The sequence below is a fragment of the Pseudorca crassidens genome, chromosome 20 (genome assembly GCF_039906515.1).
Source record: "Pseudorca crassidens isolate mPseCra1 chromosome 20, mPseCra1.hap1, whole genome shotgun sequence".
NCBI classification, from domain to species: Eukaryota; Metazoa; Chordata; class Mammalia; order Artiodactyla; family Delphinidae; genus Pseudorca; species Pseudorca crassidens.
Genome location: NC_090315.1, coordinates 30,757,668 through 30,780,264, shown reverse-complemented (window position 1 = coordinate 30,780,264; position 22,597 = coordinate 30,757,668).

Genomic DNA, 22,597 nt, shown 5'->3' with positions numbered 1-22,597 from the left:
TTTGGTGTCTTCCTGGGCAGGGTGGGGTCAGTTAGAGTCAGATTATGTCCTGAGTGCTCCTCTGAGGTCTTGCCAAGGGAGAAAGAGGTTTCTTAGCTACAGTTTCTTCCATCCCATTGTCCAGTCCCACAGCCTGGTTAGCAATGGAGAGTTGTTTACATGAGTTAGGAATATCAAAGCACTCACTTTGGCCAGCCCTTTCCTCCTACCAGGGATACCAACAGTTAGCAATCCCTACCTGGAAGACTGTGCTGAAAATTTTTCAGAGACTGAAGTAGATATGTGATCCATTATTGTTGTCTGCCATGAGCATGGAGTTGGAGAATGGTAGCATACATGGCATGTGTTTACATTCCTGCCTTCCTCCTTGTCTGATGTCAGCATCGTCTCCAGGAATCTCGTAAGAGTCTTGGACATGCAAAAATGGGCATGTGAAACTTTGTGGTGGTTGTTACAAGAGCCACCACTCCAGTAAGGAATGTTTCTATCAATTTCTGGGTGCACACTAAGCAAGCTGTACAACCCTCCTGCCTTTTTCCTCCCCCAAGTAGAGCAGCTGATGCAGTTCCAGGCTACCGAGATCATGACTAATTGTCATCCCTTGCAAGCAGACCTCCACTGAACCTTAGAAGCAGAAAAATTCAGAAACAAAAGCAAGAAATAAAAGAGCTGTCAGAAAGAGTCTACATAGAACCCTGAAGTTATGCTTTCATAACTGAATAAATAACTCCTTGAGTAATAATTTGTTTGCAAGCTGTTGATTAGCAGCATAATTAATTTCTGCAGATTATAAATAACAGAGCACAAAGTGGCATTCCCAGTAGAGCCAATGAAAAATTACCTAAACCATTTTAAAAACCAAAAATAGTTCACAGTGTAACAGATTTAAACAGGCTCTAGAATCTGGGTGGTGCCATTTTCTTTCTCCTCTGAGTTAAAAAGAAAGAAAAAAAAAAAAAGAAAAAAGAAAAAACATCCCCAGAAAACTCAACAGCTATGAGCTTGTATCTGAAGTCAGAAATTTATTGGCAAAAAGCAGAGTTTCATTAATCACTCTGTTCTCTCTTATGCCTGGCATGTCAAGAAGGAAAAAAAAAATCTCTGTTTATCTCTGCTTCAAACAAACAGCCGCATAAGTGGATTATTCCCAACAGAAAGATTTTCCCTATACTCTAATCTCAGAGCAATCATTCACTACTCTAAATGAGCAGTTACTTAAAATGTTAAGAAGGGATGCTAATTAGCTGAAGGAAAACCCTGCCAAGTATTTAATTTTCAGAAAATAAAGTGCAGATAAGAAAGGTCTCTCACCTTTTGCAACCTGAAGCCATTGTTCTATATCTCGTCTCTTGCCTTGAGTGCCTCCCTAGTTTTAGGGTCTCGACTGTGGGATGCTGGCTGAGTGGTACCAAATGATCTCTAGGTTCAGGAAATTGAGGGTAAGAGTATTCTTGAATTTTGAGGAGAAAGAGCCTTAACTTTATTTATAACCTGGAATCTTTTCCAAGAAGATTTAAGCAATTTACTAAAAGACAAAAAAAGTGAAAAAAAGAGTCTATGAAAGACCACTGTGGATAAATGCTGGAAGGAAATAGACCTAAGAGGAATGGAGTAGATATTCCAATTATAACAGTAGATGTTGCAGATTGGCACCATCTAGCTCTGAGCTTCCCAGTAGCTGAGGTAAGGAGGACAACATGGTGCTAAAGGGCTCATGTTATCTGAAAGGAAAACGGATGAGAAACCAGGAGCATGGACTATACGCCATGGAATTGGTGGTTAAGACATGGGCTTTAGAACTGGAAGAAAATGGGTTCCACTTGATCTCTTCATATACAAACTTTGTGATCTGGGCAAGCTATTTAATCTCCCTGTGTCCCAGGATTCTTCTTTATTTAAAAAAAAAAAACTTTATATTTTGAAATAATTTTAGACCCGTAAGTTGTAAGAATAGTTCAGAGAATTCACTTGCACTGTTCACCCAGTTTCCCCCAGTGATAGTATCTTAGCTTCGAAACAACATGATCAATACCAGGAAGTTGACATTGATACAATACTATCGACCAAACTACAGGCCATATTCAGATTTAACCATTCCCAGGTTTGGCTTAAAAAAAAAAAAAAAAAAAAAAAGGGGGAAACATTGGGAATTCCCTGGCGGTTCAGTGGTTAGGACTCTGCGCTTTCATTGACGAGGGCACAGGTTCGGTCCCTAGGTGGGGAACTAAGATCCCACAAGCTGCACAGTGTGGCTAAAAAAAAAAAAAAAAAAGTAAAGGGAAATGACAGCAACAGTAATAGTAATACCTAGCCATAGGGTTTTTATAAAGGCTACACAGCATAACACATGTGACTCACTTAACATATAATTGACCACGTAATATGCACTCAATGAAAGGTCCTCATTAATATATGAGTTAATGAGAAGGTCATTAGCCACAGCAGCTACATGATGTTTCCTAGACACAAAGTGTGTCTAATCTTTTATCAGCCCAGACTTCCAGTGGGAAGAGATATATTTGGTCAGGTATTACAGGGCTTAGACTGGAAAGAGGGTCCATTTAAGAATGAGGAAATGCAGACTGGCACATTTAATCAGGGTTCTGGTGATAAAACAGAAAGAATCGAAGCATCCTCATTTCTGTTTCAGACAGTGGTTTATTTTCTGCTTCCCCAGCCACCCAGAAAGTAAGAGTCCCTTTCTCATCCCTCTGATATAAAAAGAACAAAATGCCTAATTATAGATAGTGCTTTCCTAAGATCTGAGCCAGTGCTGCAGAGGAACCGGGTATGAGTTTGCAGTTTTATTGTTGCCTCTTGCGTGTGTTTGAACATTTCTGCAGACGCTTGTGCTATTCTATTCAATTCCATTTGACATAGCTAAGCTCTTATTATATATGTGCATTTCGTGGTGCTTGCTAGGCACTACGTGAAGCACAGGATGAAAAAGAGATGACTTTTACCTCCAAGGAGCTTATAATCTAGTGAGGATGTCAGAAGGACACACACTCTAATATTATTTCCCGTTGAATTTGTGTATTGTCAGTTATTTTACTCAACTCTTGAGTAATACTGTCCCAGACACAGTAAAGTGATTATGAAAGGAATATCTGCTCTAGAAGATATTGCCCTGATGCTTCTAATGTTATTGGAGGAAAAAGGAAAAATTATTGATTCATCTAGTAAATATTTATTGAGTACATACTATGTGCTAGGTAATTGTCTTTGTGTTGGGGGTTCAGCGATGAACACAAGAGACAAAATTCCTGTTCTAATGGATTTTATCTTCCAACGGGAGGAATATGGAAATTGTGTAAACTGATGAAGAAAATAAATTGAAGAGTAACTGGTTGGGGTAGGATGCGACTAGAAAACAATGAAACCTGTTCTGCAGAGGCAATATTTGATTTGACACTTGTAAAATGGGGAGGATCAAATCACGTGACGTTGTTGGGGAAATAAGAAAACATGGCAGATGGAGGGACTAGCCAATGCAAAGACCCAAATGCAATACTATGTAATATGAGACAGTGTGATTAAAAGATCTTAGTACAGTGTAGGTGTTCTTTCAGTGTTGACTGAAAGAAGTGCCAAAGTGCATAGTTCAGAAGGTCAGAGACAAAGGATGTTTTTTAGGTAGTGAGAGTGAGCTTCCCAGAAGAAGGAGATATGTAACTTGACTCTGAAGATGAAACTTTTTTATAGATGGACAAGGGATGGCCTTTCCGTGGGAAATGGAATGAACAAAAGCCCTCTGTAAGGGGTCTCATTTGGGAGAGAGTGAGAATGGGTTAAAAGAGCGGTGAGGTTGATTGTGGGGACTGCAGAGATAGTAATCCTCTATTAGTGAGATAGGCTGGGCTCTGGGACCTTGTGCTGCAGTGCTTGCACCTGGACAAACATCTCCCCGAGCAACAAAATACAAAAACTATAAGGGACTAAAGATCACTGCGTGCGTGCGCAATTGGGGTAAATTCTGGACAAAAGATACAAAAAAGACCAAAAAACCCAGCTGCAACTTCTGAAGAGCCAGGAGCAACAGCAGGGCATCAGGAGCAAAAGCAGGAATACTGTGCATACCTCTTGCACTCAACCAAAGGGTGGGCGAAACACCCCAGCCACCCCTCCAGCCCGACCCCTGGACACACCCCTACGCTCACCCCATATCAGGAACCAGCTCTTCCCTACCCCCCCACCCCACGCCTCAGGGAGGGAGCAAGGGAACATGTTGCTTGTTCTCTCTCCCCCCTGCTGCAGCCGGGGCCTCAGTAAAGCCTTGTCTGGCCTATAGTCAATTTGTATTGATTGGGGAAAGCCAAGAACCCTAGTTGGTATCATTATTATTATTACTCACATTATTATTAATATTAAAATATTTAATAACATTAAATATTTATTAAAAGTTTACTGTGTGCCAAGGACGGTGATATTTTGTCTTCTATTTCATTATTATTCACATTCAGTTTTACAGTTGAAGAAACTGAGGCTCAGAGAAGTTAAGTAACTTGCCCAAGGTCGCATAATTGAGTGACAGAGGCAGGGCACAAACCCATGTGTGTCAGACTGCAAAGTTGGCGCCGCATTATATGAAAATGTAGTTTTTGAATATGTGCTGTTGAATGTATTTCCCCAAATCTTTTTCTCCGAAATCCCAGAGGATTTGGCAAATGCTAACTAAATTCTATGGAACAGTGAAATAGTGTCTTAATAGTTAGATAACTTTAACATCATCCTCACTGGCAAAGATGTCATCCTATGTCTTTACCATAATCTTGCCCAGTGTCAGCAGTGGTGATGGTGGTAGTGTGTGTGTTGGGGAGGGCCTGAGTTTTTCATATTTTAACTTGGCTCCTTTCGTGAAAGAGGGTAACACTTGACTGTGGTGGGAAAGCACAGTGCTTCCCACTAATACAGCATGTGGTTCTGGAGCAAGTATTTTTCTGTGCCAAGCAAACTGGTTCTTGTACATATTAAGTACACAGCTGAGATTGTTGCCTGATAAGGCACGGCAGCTGCCTTTAAGAGTGCCATGCTTTCTGGGCATAGGTCCAAAGTCATAATGCTAGGGTGAAAATGTTTGATTAGAGCATAGGGGTAATGATAGCAAGGTCGTGGCTTTCATCACACTGCACCCATGACCTAGTTAACATCACTCAGCCCACTGCCACATCTTAGAGCTGCCACATCTTGGAGCTGTCATCTTAGTACTCTGTCTTATATACCTGTGCTGTTGTCCATAAAGGACATCGATCAAGAAAGTAACTGATACAGTACACTCACAAGGCCTGAGTTGTGTTCTAAGATAATACGTGCAAAGCAGCAAGCACAATGCCTTAATTAACATGGCACAAACACACTCAATAAATTAAATTTCTTTTCCTTTTCTAATCCTCTCTGCCTCATTCTCCTTGGCTCTGATGCTTACTTCTTTTGTGCTACCGGAAAATTCATTTCCCCCTCTGAACTTTTCCTTTATTATCTCTGGATAAAGGTTGGTCAGGGATGGCAAATTGTGTTAATCTCATGTTTCAATGTGGATCCTTTTTTTTTTTTAATTTGAATTTTTGATATTTTTTTTACACAGCAGGTTCTTATTAGTTATCCATTTTATACATGTCAGTGTATATATGTCAATCCCAATCTCCCAATTCATCACACCACCATGCCATCAGTCCCCTGCCGCTTTCCCCCCTTGGTGTCCATACGTTTGTTCTCTACACCTGTGTCTCAACTTCTGCCCTGTAAACCGGTTCATTTGTACCATTTTTCTAGGTTCCACATATATGCGTTAATATACAATATTTGTTTTTCTCTTTCTGACGTACTTGACTCCATATGACAGTCTCTAAATCCATCGATGTCTCTATAAATGACCCAGTTTTGTTCCTTTTTATGGCTGAATAATACTCCATTGTATATATATGTACCATATCTTCTTTATCCATTTGTCTGTCAGTGGGCATTGCAGTTGCTTTCATGACCTGGCTATTGTAAATAGTGCTGCAGTGAACATTGGGGTGCACGTGTCTTTTTGAATTATGATTTTCTCTGGGTATATGCCTAGTAATGGGTTGCTGGGTCATATGATAATTGTATTTTTAGTTTTAGTTTTTTTTTTTTCATTTTAACATCTTTATTGGAGTATAATTGCTTTACAATGGTATGATAGTTTCACCTTCACAACAAAATGAATCAGTTATAAATATACATATGTTCCCATATCTCTTCCCGCTTGCATCTCCCTCCCTCCCACCCTCCCTATCCCACCCCTCCAGGCGGTCACAAAGCACCGAGCTGATCTCCCTGTGGTATGCGGCTGCTTCCCACTAGCTATCTACCTTACGTTTGGTAGTGTATATATGTCCATGCCTCTCTCTCGCTTTGTCACAGTTTACCCTCCCCCCTCCATATCCTCAAGTCCATTCTCTAGTAAGTCTGTGTCTTTATTCCTGTTTCACTCCTAGGTTCTTCATGACATTTTTTTTTCTTAAATTCCATATATATGTGTTAGCATACGGTATTTGTCTCTCTCTTTCTGACTTACTTCACTCTGTATGACAGACTCTAGGTCTATCCACCTCATTACAAATAGCTCAATTTCGTTTCTTTTTATGGCTGAGTAATATTCCATTGTATATATGTGCCACATCTTCTTTATCCATTCATCCGATGATGGACACGTAGGTTGTTTCCATCTCTGGGCTATTGTAAATAGAGCTGCAATGAACATTTTGGTACATGACTCTTTTTGAATTATGGTTTTCTCAGGGTATATGCCCAGTAGTGGGATTGCTGGGTCATATGGTAGTTCCATTTGTAGTTTTTTAAGGAACCTCCATACTGTTCTCCACAGTGGCTGTATCAATTTACATTCCCACCAACAGTGTAAGAGGGTTCCCTTTTCTCCACACCCTCTCCAGCATTTATTGTTTCTAGATTTTTTGATGATGGCCATTCTGACTGGTGTAAGATGATATCTCATTGTAGTTTTGATTTGCATTTCTCTAATGATTAGTGATGTTGAGCATTTTTTCATGTGTTTGTTGGCAGTCTGTATATCTTCTTTGGAGAAATGTCTATTTAGGTCTTCTGCCCATTTTTGGATTGGGTTGTTTGTTTTTTCGTTATTAAGCTGCATGAGCTGCTTATAAATTTTGGAGATTAATCCTTTGTCAGTTGCTTCATTTGCCAATATTTTCTCCCATTCTGAGGGTTGTCTTTTGGTCTTTCTTATGGTTTCCTTAGCTGCGCAAAAGCTTTTAAGTTTCATTAGGTCCCATTTGTTTATTTTTGTTTGTATTTCCATTTCTCTAGGAGGTGGGTCAAAAGGGACCTTGCTGTGATTTATGTCATAGAGTGTCCTGCCTATGTTTTCCTCTAAGAGTTTGATAGTTTCTGGCCTTACATTTAGGTCTTTAATCCATTTTGAGCTTATTTTTGTGTATGGTGTTAGGGAGTGATCTAATCTCATACTTTTACATGTAGCTGTCCAGTTTTCCCAGCACCACTTATTGAAGAGGCTGTCCTTTCTCCACTGTACATTCCTGCCTCCTGTATCAAAGATAAGGTCACTATATGTGCGTGGGTTTATCTCTGGGCTTTCTATCCTGTTCCATTGATCTATATTTCTGGTTTTGTGCCAGTACTATATTGTCTTGATTACTGCAGCTTTGTAGCATAGTTTAAAGTCAGGGAGTCTGATTCCTCCAGCTCCGTTTTTTCCCCTCAAGACTGCTTTGGCTCTTCGGGGTCTTTTGTGTTTCCATACAAATTTTAAGAGTTTTTGTTCTGGTTCTGTAAAAAATGCCATTGGTAATTTGATAGGGATTGTATTGAATCTGTAGATTGCTTTGGGTAGTATAGTCATTTTCACAGTATTGATTCTTCCAATCTAAGAACACGGTATATCACTCCATCTCTTTGTATCCTCTTTAGTTTCTTTCATCAGTGTCTTCCAGTTTTCTGCATACAGGTCTTTTGTCTCCCTACATAGGTTTATTCCTAGGTATTTTATTCTTTTTGTTGACGTGGTAAATGGGAGTGTTTCCTTAATTTCTCTTTCAGATTTTTCATCATTAGTGTATAGGAATGCAAGAGATTTCTGTGCAATAGTTTTGTATCCTGCAACTTTACCAAATTCATTGATTAGCTCTGGTAGTTTTCTGGTGGCATATTTAGGATTCTCTATGTATAGTATCATGTCATCTGCAAACAGTGACAGTTTTACTTCTTCTTTTCCCATTTGTATTCTTTTTCTTTCTTTTTCTTCTCTGATTGCCGTGGCTAGGACTGCTAAAACTATGTTGAATAATAGTGGCGAGAGTGGACATCCTTGTCTTGTTCCTGATCTTAGAGGAAATGCTTTCAGTTTTTCACCATTGAGAATGATGTTTGCTGTGGGTTTGTTGTATATGGCCTTTATTATGTTGAGGTAGGTTCCCTCTGTGCCCACTTTATGGAGAATTTTTATCATAAATGGGTGCTGAATTTTATCAAAAGCTTTTTCTGCATCTATTGAGATGATCATATGGTTTTTATTCTTCAATTTGTTAATATGGTGTATGATATTGATTTGCATATATTGAAGAATCCTTGCATCCCTGGGATAAATCCCACTTGATCATGGTGTATGATCCTTTTAATGTGTTATTGGATTCTGTTTGCTCGTATTTTGTTGAGGATTTTTGCATTTGTATTCATCAGTGATATGGTCTGTAATTTCCTTTTTTTTATTATCTTTGTCTGGGTTTGGTATCAGGGTGATAGTGGCCTCATAGAATGAGGTTGGGAGTGTTCCTTCCTCTGCAATTTTTTGGAAGAGTTTGAGAAGGATGGGTGTTAGCTCTTCTCTAAATGTTTGATAGAATTCACTTGTGAAGCCGTCTGGTCCTGGACTTTTGTTTGTTGGAAGATTTTTAGTCATAGTTTCAATTTCTTGTGATTGGTATGTTCCTATTTTCTATTTCTTCCTGGTTCAGTCTGGGAAGGTTATACTTTTCTAAGAATTTGTCCATTTCTTCCAGGTTGTCCATTTTATTGGCATAGAGTTGCTGTAGTAGTCTCTTAGGATGCTTTGTATTTCTGTGGTGTCTGTTGTAACTTCTCCTTTTTCATTTCTAATTTTGATTTGAGTCCTCTTCCTCTCTTTGTTGATGAGTCTGGCTAATAGTTTATCAGTTTTGTTTATCTTCTCAAAGAAGCAGCTTTCAGTTTTATTGATCTTTGCTATTGTTTTCTTTGTTTCTATTTCATTTATTTCTGCTCTAATCTTTATGATTTCTTTCCTTCTGCTAACTTTGGGTTTTGTTTGTTGTTCTTTCTCTAGTTCCTTTAGGTGTAAGGTTAGATTGTTTAATTGAGATTTTTCTTGTTTCTTGAGGTAGTCTTGTATTGCTCTAAACTTCCCTCTTAGAACTGCTTTTGCTGTATCCCATAGGTTTTGGATTGTCGTGTTTTCATTGTCGTCTGTCTCTAGGTATTTTTTGATTTCCTCAGTGATCTCTTGGTTATTTACCAACGTATTGTTTAGCCTCCATGTGTTTGTGTTTTTTACATTTTTTTCCCTGTAATTGATTTCTAATCTCATAGCACTGTGGTCAGAAAAGATGCTTGATATGATTTCAGTTTTCTTAAATTTACTGAGGCTTGATTTGTGACCCAAGATGTGGTCTATCCTGGAGAATGTTCCGTGTGCACTTGAGAAGAAAGTGTAATCTGTTTTTGGTTGGAATGTCCTATAAATATCAGTTAAATCTATCTGGTCCATTGTGTCATTTAAAGGTTGTGTTTCCTTATTAATTTTCTGTTTGGATGATCTGTGCATTGTTATAAGTGAGGTGTTAAAGACCCCCACTACTACTGTGTTACTGTCAATTTCCTCTTTTATAGCTGTTAACAGTTACCTTATGTATTGAGGTGCTCCTATGTTGGGTGCATATATATTTATAATTGTTATATCTTCTTCTTGGATTGATCCATTGATCATTATGTAGTGTCCTTCCTTGTCTCTTGTAACATACTTTATTTTAAAGTCTATTTTATCTGATATGAGTATTGCTACTCCAGCTTTCTTTCTTTCTTTTTTTTTTTTTTTTGCGGTATGTGGGCCTCTCACTGTTGTGGCCTCTCCCGTTGCGGAGCACAGGCTCCGGACGCGCAGGCTCAGCGGTCATGGCTCATGGGCCCAGCCACACTGCGGCATGTGGGATCTTCCCAGACTGGGCCACAATCCCGTGTCCCCTGCATCGGCAGGCGGACTCTCAACCACTGCGCCACCAGGGAAGCCCCAGCTTTCTTTTGATTTCCACTTGTGTGGAATATCTTTTTCCATCCCCTCACTTTCAGTCTGTATGTGTCCCTAGGTCTGAAGTGGGTCTCTTGTAGACAGCATACATGTGGGTCTTGTTTTTGTATCCATTCAGCAAACCTGTGTCTTTTGGTTGGAGCATTTAATCCATTCACGTTTAAGGTAATTATCGATATGTATGTTTCTTTTGCCATTGTCTTAATTGTTATGGGTTTGTTTATCTAGGTCCTTTTTTTCTCTTGTGTTTCCCACTTAGAGAAGTTGCTTTAGCATTTGTTTTAGAGCTGGTTTGGTGGTGCTGAATTCTCTTCGCTTTTGCTTGTCTGTAAAGCTTTTGATTTCTCCATCTAATCTGAATGAGATCCTTGCCGGGTAGAGTAATCTTGGTTGTAGGTTCTTCCCTTTCATCACTTTAAATATGCCGTGCCATGGCCTTCTGGCTTATAGAGTTTCTGCTGAAAAATCAGCTGTTAACCTTATGGGAGTTCCCTTGTATGTTGTTTGTCATTTTTCCCTTGCTGCTTTTAATAATTTTTCTGTGTCTTTAATTTTTGCCATTTGTTTACTGTGTGTCTCGGCGTGTTTCTCCTCGGGTTTATCCTGTATGGGACTCTCTGCAGTTCCTGGACTTGGGTGGCTATTTCCTTTCCCATTTTAGGGAAGTTTTCGAGTATAATCTTTTCAAATATTTTCTTGTGTCCTTTCTCTCTCTCTCCTCCTTCTGGGACCCCTATAATGCGAATGTTGTTGCGTTTAATGTTGTCCCAGAAGTCTCTTAGGCTGTCTTCATTTCTTGTCATTCTTTTTTCTTCTGTTCCGTGACAGTGAATTCCACCATTCTGTCTTCTAGGTCAGTTATCTGTTTTTCTGCCTCAGTTATTCTGCTATTGATTCCTTCTAGTGTATTTTTCATTTCAGTTATTGTATTCATCTTTGTTTGTTTGTTCTATAATTCTCCTAGGTCTTTGTTAAACATTTCTTGCATTTTCTCCATCTTTACCTCCATTCTTTCTCCAAGGTCCTGGATCATCTTCACTATCATTATTCTGAATTCTTCTTCTGGAAGGTTTCATATCTCCACTTCATTTAGTTGCTTTTCTGGAGTTTTATCTTGTTCCTTCATCTGATACATAGCCCTCTGCCTTTTCGTATTGTCTGTCTTTCTGTGAATGTGGTTTTTGTTTCACAGGCTGAGGGATTGTAGTTCTTCTTGCTTCTGCTGTCTGCCCTGTGGTCGTGGATCCATTTTTTTTTTTTTTTTTGGTGGTACGCGGGCCTCTCACTGTTGTGGCCTCTCCCGTTGCGGAGCACAGGCTCTGGATGCGCAGGCTCAGCGGCCATGGCTCACGGGCCTAGCCACTCTGCGGCATGTGGGATCTTCCCGGACCAGGGCACGGACCTGTGTCCCCTGCATCGGCAGGCGTACTCTCAACCACTGCGCCACCAGGGAAGCCCATGGATCCATTTTTAAGGAGCACTGAATGAAGGAGAATTTTGCAGCTATATTCAGGCTCAAAGTAAATGAGTTTTGTGATTGATTGGTGATGTCTGCCAAGGATGTAGGAAGAAAGAGTGTGTACATGAACATTCTATGTATTGACCTGGTTGGTTTCTATGTTTCTGCCATATTTAACGTTTTCTGATTATGTCTAAACAACTCATCATACATGAAGGAAACAAATATAAACTGCCCTTTTGGGGTGAATCAGTAGGGTCACCTTTATATTGAAGAGTAGCACGTTGTTATGGCAGTTTGAACAATTCAAGAGCAATGCAAGGCTTGGCAGCCATGGGAAGGAGTGGGCCAGGCTGTCACTGCAAACCCTTTTCTCCTGTGACTCTGGTTTTCTTGCCAGCTGTGTGGACCACAAAGGCACTCTACGTTTTAGGTCTGCTATGAGTGAAGATCTGGGCCTCTGCATGGTATGGGTGATGAGACACCCCTACTCTGGTTAGAAGTGGTGAAAAGCATGGGAGGCACAGAAAAGGTGGGTGAAGGGTGACCTTTATCAGGCTCTGATTCATTCCCACCCTTCACTCTAAGCCTGGGCAGCACAGCCGTGCCTTGACTTATAATTATTTAAAGATACAGCCTCTTCTTTCCTCTTTATCATTTTTGGTTCACACTTTGCTTTATGTTCTCCTATTTGGATTGAACAGAACTTTCTCTTCTTCACCGGGCATTCTGGGCATTCCAAATTCTTCTCAGGTATGCTGTGAGGGGAGTTACAGACCTCTGAGCAAATCAACCATCTTTTTCATTGTTCTCCATGCCATGTTTCATTGTCTGAGGGTGAAAGTTTGGAATCATAAAGACCTTCTTAACCATTTATTTGTCATGTGTATTTTTGTGTCATATATATATCATATATATGTTATATATATGTTTTGCAGATTTTCTTTAAAAGTATCTTGTGATTTTGTAGATTGCATCTTGTATATCATCAAATTGATAATAAAAAGACAAATAACTCAGAGTTCTTTAGAGAAGAGAGAATCCAAATGGATAAGAAGCATATGAAAAGATGCTTAACCTCACTGCTAATCAACAGTGTTTCTAATTAAAGGTATAATGGAGACATTTCAAGTGCATTATCACCTTGTGTTGGTGATGTGCCAAGGAAAAGGAGGCACTCCCACATTGCTGATGGAGATGGAAATTGTTGCAGCCTGTTGGAAGGCAGTCTGGCAACATCCCTTAAAAGTGAAACACATAGATATTTTGACCCTGCAATACCATTCCTGGGAATCTGGCTGCTAAAAAAAAAAAAAAAAAAAAAAAAAAAGACCCATATACAGTATTTTCTTTATTCTAGCATAATTTGTAGTGGGGTGAAGAAGAAGAGAAAAAGAAAATGAAATAAACTAAATATCAAGTAACGAAGGAATAGCTGAATGAAATGTGGCTCATTCATCCACAGTATGTGGATTGTAATGAATAAAAATAATGACTTAAATCTGTATCATTTAGCTTGGATGGATTTCCTTAATGTATTGCTAAGTGAGAAAAGCTAGATGCAGAGGTAGGTATACAGTATGATACCATTTTTACAATAGCAAGAAACAACAATAACAATATAATTCTAAATACGTATATTAATGCATATATGTGTTTGGTCAAGAAGCAACGTATGGAAGGAAAAACACTAGGCCTTTAACATTAGTTGCTGCGAGGTGGGGCAGAGGAATAAAAAGTGGGGAGAGAAGAAACAGGGAAAGGGAGATGTAAACAAAATTGCAGGATAAAAAAATGTTTATAGTAAAATGGTATATATAATATGATCTCATTTATGAAAAACTGTATGTGTTTTTTCTTGCTTAGTGATGTATGAAAGCATGGTCATAAAAATGTTAACTGAGATCATTTGTGGTGGGATTTCAGGTGATGTTTACATTTTCTTTGTACTTCTTGATTTTTTTGTTTTTCATGATGTGGTCAGATAATGTCATCAGAATTGATTGATCTCTGTTTCTCCATCTCTGAATGCAGCCTTCTATTGGTTTTATTCTGTTTCTTTTCAAGTGATACTAATATGGCAAGAAGTCCAGAACATATTCTGTCATGTCAGGGAGCCCAGTACAAGAGCATCTTGTATGCAGTAGTTCCAACAAAAAGTTCATACTCTCATTGGTCCTGCTTTGCATCACAATCTACTCCTGAACCAATCACTGTTCCCAAGGCCAATGTTGATTGGCCAGTTTTGGGTTACATGCCAAAATATCCTGGACTGAGAGTGGGAGAAGGCAGTTTCCTAACGGAAACGCTATGTACTCTTAGCAGAATGTGGGTAAATTACAGGGAGTTGTTATCAGAATATGTCCCTTCTAAAGGGGGAGGGGGAAAGAGTTGAACAACAGTATCAAGTACAGTGGTGAGGAAAATAAATAACTGTTAGAGATTATAGCAGGACCACCTAAAATTTGGCTAAGTGCAAAGGAGAGGAGGTAAGCTTTTCCAGAGAAAGAGACAGTTAAGCTAAAATCCTCTATTTGAATGTTTACCTTTCTCCATATATTGATCAGAGATTTAGTTGCACATAACAGATCCACTCTGATATATGGTACAGAGTAGTTTATTTAAGGTCTAGGAGAGTTGGGGAATCAAGCTTGGATGCTACATACTGGGAGAAATGCTCTATCCTATCAAGCTGGAACCATGCTTTCTGCCACTGGCCTAGGCTCCACACCCATGAAGCTAGGGAATGAACATAGGAAACATGGACACAACTACCACAGAAGAAAGAAACGCCTGCAGTATGTGTGCCAGAAGAGTCAGGTGGCCTCAGCCTTGTGATATTTGCTTCATCTTTCTAATTTCAAACAAATAGGTCTGCTTGATGAAGGGAGGCTACTTGCAGAACCATAGGTGCAAGACAGTCTGGGAAATGCTATCTTTAGCTTTGTAGCTTCTACTGTGAAGAAGACATATAAGGAGTTTGGCATAGTAGCCGGTGAGCCATTCTTCATTTTCTATTATATTCTAGTCCACTGGTTATTCACCACCATACCTACTCTTCCTATTCCACTTAAACTTCCAGAAAATAAGAGTATCAATAACATGCTCTTGCTTAATAAAATGAAACCTATCTCTTGAACAAACAAACAAAAAAGCTCATCCTCATTTCCAAAAGGGAAGGTCCAAATTCTTATCAGTCATTGCATCCATCTCTGAGTGATGTTACATTATTTTTCTGGTCATAATCTATCTTGATACTTGCAAGCTATAGTGTAATTTGTAAGGGTGACTCCTGTGAACACACATGATATGAAAAAATAGGGAAAATAAAATTAGTTAATATAAGTATCTAGTTATTAGAACAAGGAAAAATATGGGTAACTTCTTCAGTCTTTGTTTCTGCAATGTGTCATGAGCTCATAGTTAGAATTTAAAAATTCTTTCCTCTGCATCCCAGTTCCCGTTCCCTTGTTGGAGTTTGTCTGCTGGGTCATTCATTTCTAGGGGTTTGAACCTTGGTATTAACCAATTTGGTGTTTCTGTCATTTCTCATTAAGTTTTATCATTGGAAATGGTAGTACTACGAACCTTTGTGTTCCCCTCTTGGATTCTCTTTCTCCTTCATAGTAAGGCTTGATCATCTTAGTCAACACTTTGTTTTGAGGAACATGAAGTGGCCAACAGGAAGTCTCAACTTCATATTCAGTGGAACAGGTGTGTCCTTTGTGGAAGAAAATATTTCCCCCTGAAGTATCAAGGCTCCTACATCAGCACTGTGGAAATAAAAAGGAAATACTGTTTTTTGGGTTATTAGTTGTAGTGAGAGCAGCCACTCACTCTCCCATCCATGTTTCTGTCTCCCTTCTCTTCTGGCTATGAAAGAAATGGCACCATAATGTTGGTCTCTTGTTTGTTCAGAGCATATGTTACGTGCTATAGGACAGTTAATCTGGTCTCTCAAGGTATTATCTCCAACAGGTGATAGTTCAGTAGGTCACTCCATCATTCTGTAAGACCAACTCCTATGGGTGGTGTGGTACATGGAAAGACAAGTAAACCCTCATGAACATTAGACACTGCCTTACTTCTTTTGTTGTAAAATAATGAGACAATGTTGTGTGAGATACCACGATTGTAAACAAAGCATTTAATGATTCTATGCCTGGTGGGATTGTGGGAGACATGGTGAACAAGGAATACAAAACCATACAGAGAATAAGTGTCTATTCCAGTAAGAACAAATTTCTATCCCTTCATGAAGAAAGTTCCAGTGAAATCAGTTGACACCAGATAGCAGTCTGGTCCTCAGAAAATGATGCAGTATTTAAAACTCTGGTGCACTGATTGGTGGTGATAGCCAGAATTAATCTTGTTATTGAACCTGTGCATCACCTCTTTCTTTGCCTCTGTGACCACATTGTCCATGAACCCATTCATTAGAGTGTCTGGAAAAAGGTTGACAGACATCCACAAGGATATGATTTGCAACATGATTATTGAGAACTTTCTACACAATGGGGTTCTTTTCTGAGCACTCACATGGGACAAAAGAACTCTCATATTCTGAGTGCATTTAGAATCACCCAACCTTCATTAAAACCTCCTTGTTACCAGTCCTCTAATCTTACTATTTCCAAATGCCTAGACCTTGCATCATGAGACTGACTGTTTAAAATCCTACCTACTAGAAAACTCTCCCTTTCTCCATTGTCCTTTAAGGCCATTCTTGAGTGAGTCTGAAATGGCACAGAAATCCTTTTCTCACTGCCACCATAGATCAGGCCTGATGTTCATCCTTCGTCAGCTGGTCATAAGGACTCATGAGGAGTCCTGGGACTGCAATGTGGCAGGAATAATTATGCTGGGAGTGCAAATTACTTACACCTTAAAGATATGCTCAAGCCCAGTTCTATATATGTCACATCTCCTTGATGATGGACTGCTGCAGGGCCTGTCTGACTTTATGGTTTGGTAAATCAGACAACGTCGACTTCATGATAGCAAACTCAGTTTTCATGGCTTCTTGGCATTTTGGTGCTTTGAGAAAGAGCTGTTTTTTCAAAGGAGAAAAGAGCATGGCTTTGCTACCACACCTAAGGGCTGCAACTATGATTCTCCTAACATTTATTGCCTCAAGCCTCTTACAGTACCTGGATCAATCACAAATCAAACATCATTGGATCTGAGGTATCATAAAGGCCAACTGGCTGAGCTGGGCCACCTGGAGAGCCTTCTCTTGCTCTGACTCTCTCTGAATTGGCAGCCTTTTGGGTTACTTAATAATTACTTTTGATATTTTCTGCTAATGGTGATAGAGAAAAATGCATTAGACAGATCAATATCTGCACACTAGGTGCCAGAGACTGTATTGATTCACTCCACTAAGAAGACTGCATCTGGAATAGTAGCTTCAATTGAAGTCAACACTAAATTAAGCTTAGAATAAGCCACTGTAATTCTCCAAGATCCATCCATCTTCTGCACAGATTAAATAGGCAAACTAAATGAGATTGTGATAGGGTTGATCTTTCAAGAATTGGTTGGTGACACTAATCTTTCTATTCCTGTAGGGATTAGTATTGTTTTTGGTTTATTATTTTTGTATGGAAGAGAGCTCTAGGAGCTTCCCTTCAGTCCTTTTCCCATAAACCTCTCACTTCACTGGTGTTCTGAGAATATCTATTTCTACTGTGAACTCAGGAACTAGTGAAATAGCCAGTATGAGTTTATGTATCCATTGAACCCACTGTTATATGGCTCAGGTCTAAACTCTACTGTCAACCCCACTCCAACCCTTGGTCCACAGTTGTGTTGTGAGGTCTCAGGAATTAGTGATAATTCAGAATAATGCAGTCCAGTGATGCTACAAATGTCTGTGTATCTCCCCTTTCCCACTGCACAGTTATAATGGCAAAGGGTCACAGTTACCTTTGGGGAAGGAAATAATATACTTGTGATATTATTGCAGGCTCGGCTCTTTCCTTAGGGGTACTAAGATTCTCTCTTTTTTTTCAAGGGATTCTAGGTCAATTCAGTTGGGTCAGAACCATGATCCTCTATCATGCTGACACAAGTCAAGTTTTTATTCACCAGATTTAGAGTTTTTCAATTATATAGATCAAGTTGTACCTTAGTTAGCTGTCTCAGGGACCCCATGACAGCCACAGCAATCAGAAGAAAAAGAAATAAAAGGAATCCAAATTGGAAAAGAAGAAGTAAAACTGTCACTGTTTGCAGATGACATGATACTACACATAAAAAAAATCCTAAAGATGCTACCAGAATACTGCTAGAGCTCATCAATGAATTCAGTAAAGTTGCAGTATACAAAATTAATACACAGAAATGTGTTGCATTTCTGTGCACTAACAATGAAGGATCAGAAGGAGAAGTTAAGGAAGCAATCCCATTTACCATCGCAGCAAAAAGAATAAAATATCTAGGAATAAGCCTACCGAAGGAGGCAAAAAAAACCCTATACTCTGAAAACTATAAGACACTGAGGAAAGAAATTGAAGATGACACAAACAGATGGAAAGATATACCATATTCTCGGATTGGAAGAATCAATATTGTCAAAATGACTATGCTACCCAAGGCAGTCTACAGGTTCATTGCCATCCCTATCATATTACCAATGGCATTTTTCACAAAACTAGAACAAAAAAATTTTAAATTTGTATGGAAACACAAAAGACCTTGAATAGCCAAAGCAACCTTGAGAAAGAAAAATGGAGCTGGAGGAATCAGACTCCCTGGCTTCAGACTGTACTACAAAGCTACAGTAATCAAAACATTATGGTACTGGCATAAAAACAGAAATATAGATCAATGGAACAGGATAGAAAGCACAGAAATAAACCCATGCACCTATGGTCAATTAATATATGACAAAGGAGGCAAGAATATACACGGGAGAAGAGAGACTCTTCAATAAGTGGTGCTGGAAAAACTGCACAGCTACATATGAAAGAATGAAATTAGAACATTCTCTAACACCATACACAAAAATAAACTCAAAATGGATTAAAGACCTAAATGTAAGACCAGATTCTATAAAACTCCTAGAGGAAAGCATAGCACACTCTTTGATATAAATTGCAGAAATCTTTTTTGGATCCGTGTCCTAGAGTAATGGAAATAAAAGCAAAAATAAACAAATGGGACCTAATTAAACTTAAAAACTTTTTCACAGCAAAGGAAACCATAAACAAAATGAAAAGACAGGATGGGAGAAAATATTTGCAAACAATATGACTGACAAGGTATTAATCTCCAAAATATACAAACAGCTCATCCAGCTCAATATCAAAAAAACCAAACAACCCAGTCAAAAAGTGGGTAGAAGATCTAAATAGGCGTTTCTCCTAAGAAGACATACAGGTGGCCAAAAGGCACATGAAAAAATGCTCAACATCCTGATTAGTAGAGAAATGCAAATCAAAACTATAATGAAGCATCACCTCACACTGGTCAGAGTGACCATCATCAAAAAGTCTCCAAATAATAAATGCTGAACAGGGTGTGGAGAAAAGGGAACCCTCCTACACTGTTGGTGGGAATGTAAATTGGTACAGGCACTATGGAGAACAGTATGAAGGTTCCTTAAAATACTAAAAATAGAGCTACCATATGATCCTGCGATCCCACTTGTGGGTATATATCTGGAGAAAATCATAGTTTGAAAAGATATATGCACTCCAATATTCATTGCAGCACTATTTACAATAGCCAAGACATGGAAGCAACCCAAATGTCCATTGACAGAGGAATGGATAAAGAAAATGGTGGTGTGTGTATATTTATATATAATAGGATATTACTCAGCCATAGAAAAGAATGAAATGATGCCATTTGCAGCAACATGAATGGATCTGGAGATTATCATACTAAGTGAAGTAAGCCAGATAGAGAAAGCAAATATCATATGATACTACTTATATGTGGAATCTAAAAAAAAATGTTACAAATGAACTTACACACAAAACAGAAATAGACCCACAGACATAGAAACAAAGTTATGTTTACCAAAGGGGAAAGCGGGGGAAGGGATAAATCAGGAGTTTGGGATTAACGTATACACACTACTATATATAAAATGGATAACCAACAAGGACCTACTATATAGCACAGGGACCTATACTCAATATTGTGTAATAACCTCTAAGGGAAAGAGAATCCAAAAAAGAATATATATGTATATATATTGTATACATATATAGGTATGTATATGTATTGTATATATACATATATATAACTGAATCACGTTGCTGTACACCTGAAACTAATACAACACTGTAAAACATTGTAAATCAACTATACGTCAATAAAAAAATAAAACTTGAAAAGGACCCCATGACAGAGATCCCTGTGGATCAAACCATTCTGATCATCCTTCCAGCCATGCTGCTCATTATAGTAATCATGCTCAGTTTGCCTCTGGTGGTTGTGCCACTCTATCAACCCCACTGAAGTCAGAAGGCACTTTTCAATGGCAACATCTTGCATCTTCACTTCTGGCCACTATAGTGCTTTGAGTACAGCCACTAACTGCTTTTCAAAGATAGTCCTGCTTCTATCGTCAGTGTATTTCCCAGTGCTTTGGTAAGGGAGTGTTTTTGAACCCTCTCAAAGGTGGGTGAGTGAATGGAATATAATGAATTTACTCCAGCGTCCTTTCCCCCTGCATCTTTGTCATTTTCCTTCTACATTATACCATGAATATTGACTTTATTTACAGTAGGACGCCACAGAGTCAAGATTTCTATCAGTCATTTGGAACCACTCCCAGCTGCTTGAATGAGCCCATTGATTTTAGAATCTCTGGTAAATAAACCCATATCACTAAATTCAGCCTTATTCAGACTTATGTTTCTCCCTCTTTAATCTCACATATGTTTCCTGGGTTGTGCTGACATAATTTAGCAAAAGTTTGCGGTTCTTTTAGTGTGTCCCTTCTTTTCTGGTTTTACTCTGTAACTGATGTCCCAGGGCAGGTTGAGATCTGACACTGGTTTTAAGCCTGGAGCCTCTGAGAAGTGGTATATTGAGTCAAGGGAATAGTTGGATTTCTGTGATATGTACTACCTTAGGTGATGCCTTTATTGTTTGTTTTAGCAAGCAGGGCCAGCTTCATCAGAGAGAGAAAGAGGGGCTGCTTCTGTTGGCAATGGAAGGTCATATTTGGAAAGTTAGAGGTCCTCAGAAGCATTCAGATCCTCAACTCATTCTTACCCTCAACATCCTGTTCTTTCCAAATCATCTTTCTAATTTGTACACAAGAAATCCAATGAGGCTGTTTAATCAATCTATGTTGAATTTTAAGCGACCCACAGGATTAGGCTTGGCAACTTATTTTTGTAGCCACCGTCTCTTAGGTTAGTCATTGGAAATGTGATTCTCTAATTATGCCTTAAATAGAGAATTTAAATATTGAATTTGTCATTTTATTTTTTAAACTTGCCAGTGCAGTTAAAATTAGCCAAGCATTTTGGTGATCTATTGCTATGTAATAAAGCACTCCAAAGTTTAGTGGCTTACAATGGTAACCAGTTATGAACTCTCACAATTTTGTGGACTGACTGGTTTTAGTGGTAACTGCTGGGACAACAACCAGAGGGTCACCATGGGCTGGGACATGCAAGATAGATGACAAAAATGGTGGGTAGTAGATGCTGGATGTTGGTTGAAGATTTAGGTGGGGTTGTCAGCTAAGAATACCTTGGTTCTACTCCCTGTAGCCTTTCTTCCTGGTTGCTTGTGCTTCCCCACAGCATGGTGGCTGGATTCCAAAAGGGAATGTTCTAAGAGGCAGAGGCAGATGCTGCCAATCTAAGTAAGGCCCAGCCTCTGAAGTTACACAGGACTAATTTTGTTACATTTCTATTCATTGAATTAAGAGACCATTGAGGTTCGGGGGGAGGAGGGAAGAGATGGATAAGTCATAGCATTTGTGACCATCTTTAATCCACCGTATTAATCCACTTACCATTTTTTTCATTCCTTGTGCCTTGTAATAGTCTATAGCATCAGCCACTTAGACCTCCAAAACCTCACAAGAGTTCCATCTTCTAATGCTGACTGAATCGGCATTGATTTCAAACTCAACCAGGTTCTAATTGATCTCATATTCCCCATTTTCTTGAAGATTGATTGCCTATAATCATCTACTGTATTACTTAGGTTCTTTAATTGCAGACAAAATAATGCACTCTAACTTGTTTAAGCAGGGAAGGATTTATGATAGGTCATTAAGTCACAAGAATTTCTAGGAGAGCCAGAGAAAGAAAATTAAATGCTACACAGCCAGGAGCAGAGGAGCCAAGAGAAAATCCAGTCATATGTAGCATACTTCCAGTGAAAACCTTGATGCTTCTAACACTTGACACCTTGATGCTTCTAACACTTGACACCCAGAAAGTAGGACTAGAACCAATACCTCTTCCAGTGAGCCTGTGGGAGGACTTTACAACTGTGACCACATGGATCTAACTTCTGCTTTACAATTGAACACATGTGGAAGGAACTCTAGCTACAGGATATTTCTGTCTTGGAAAATAACCTTGTTTTCCAGCCTCTAGGCAGGTTTCACAGCTTTGATTCTATTGACATTTTAGACTAGATACTTCGTTGGGGGTGGGGTGGGGAGAATCTTGCACATTGTAACATATTTAGTAACATCCCTGGCCTCTCTCTGGTAGATGCCAGTAGCCCTGGCCTGTGCCTCTCCTCTCCCCTCCAGGTTGTGACAACCAAAAATGTTTCCAGTCATTGACAGATATCCCCTGGAGGAGAAATTGCCTCCGGTTGAGAAGTGCTACTCTAGGGTAATAAAG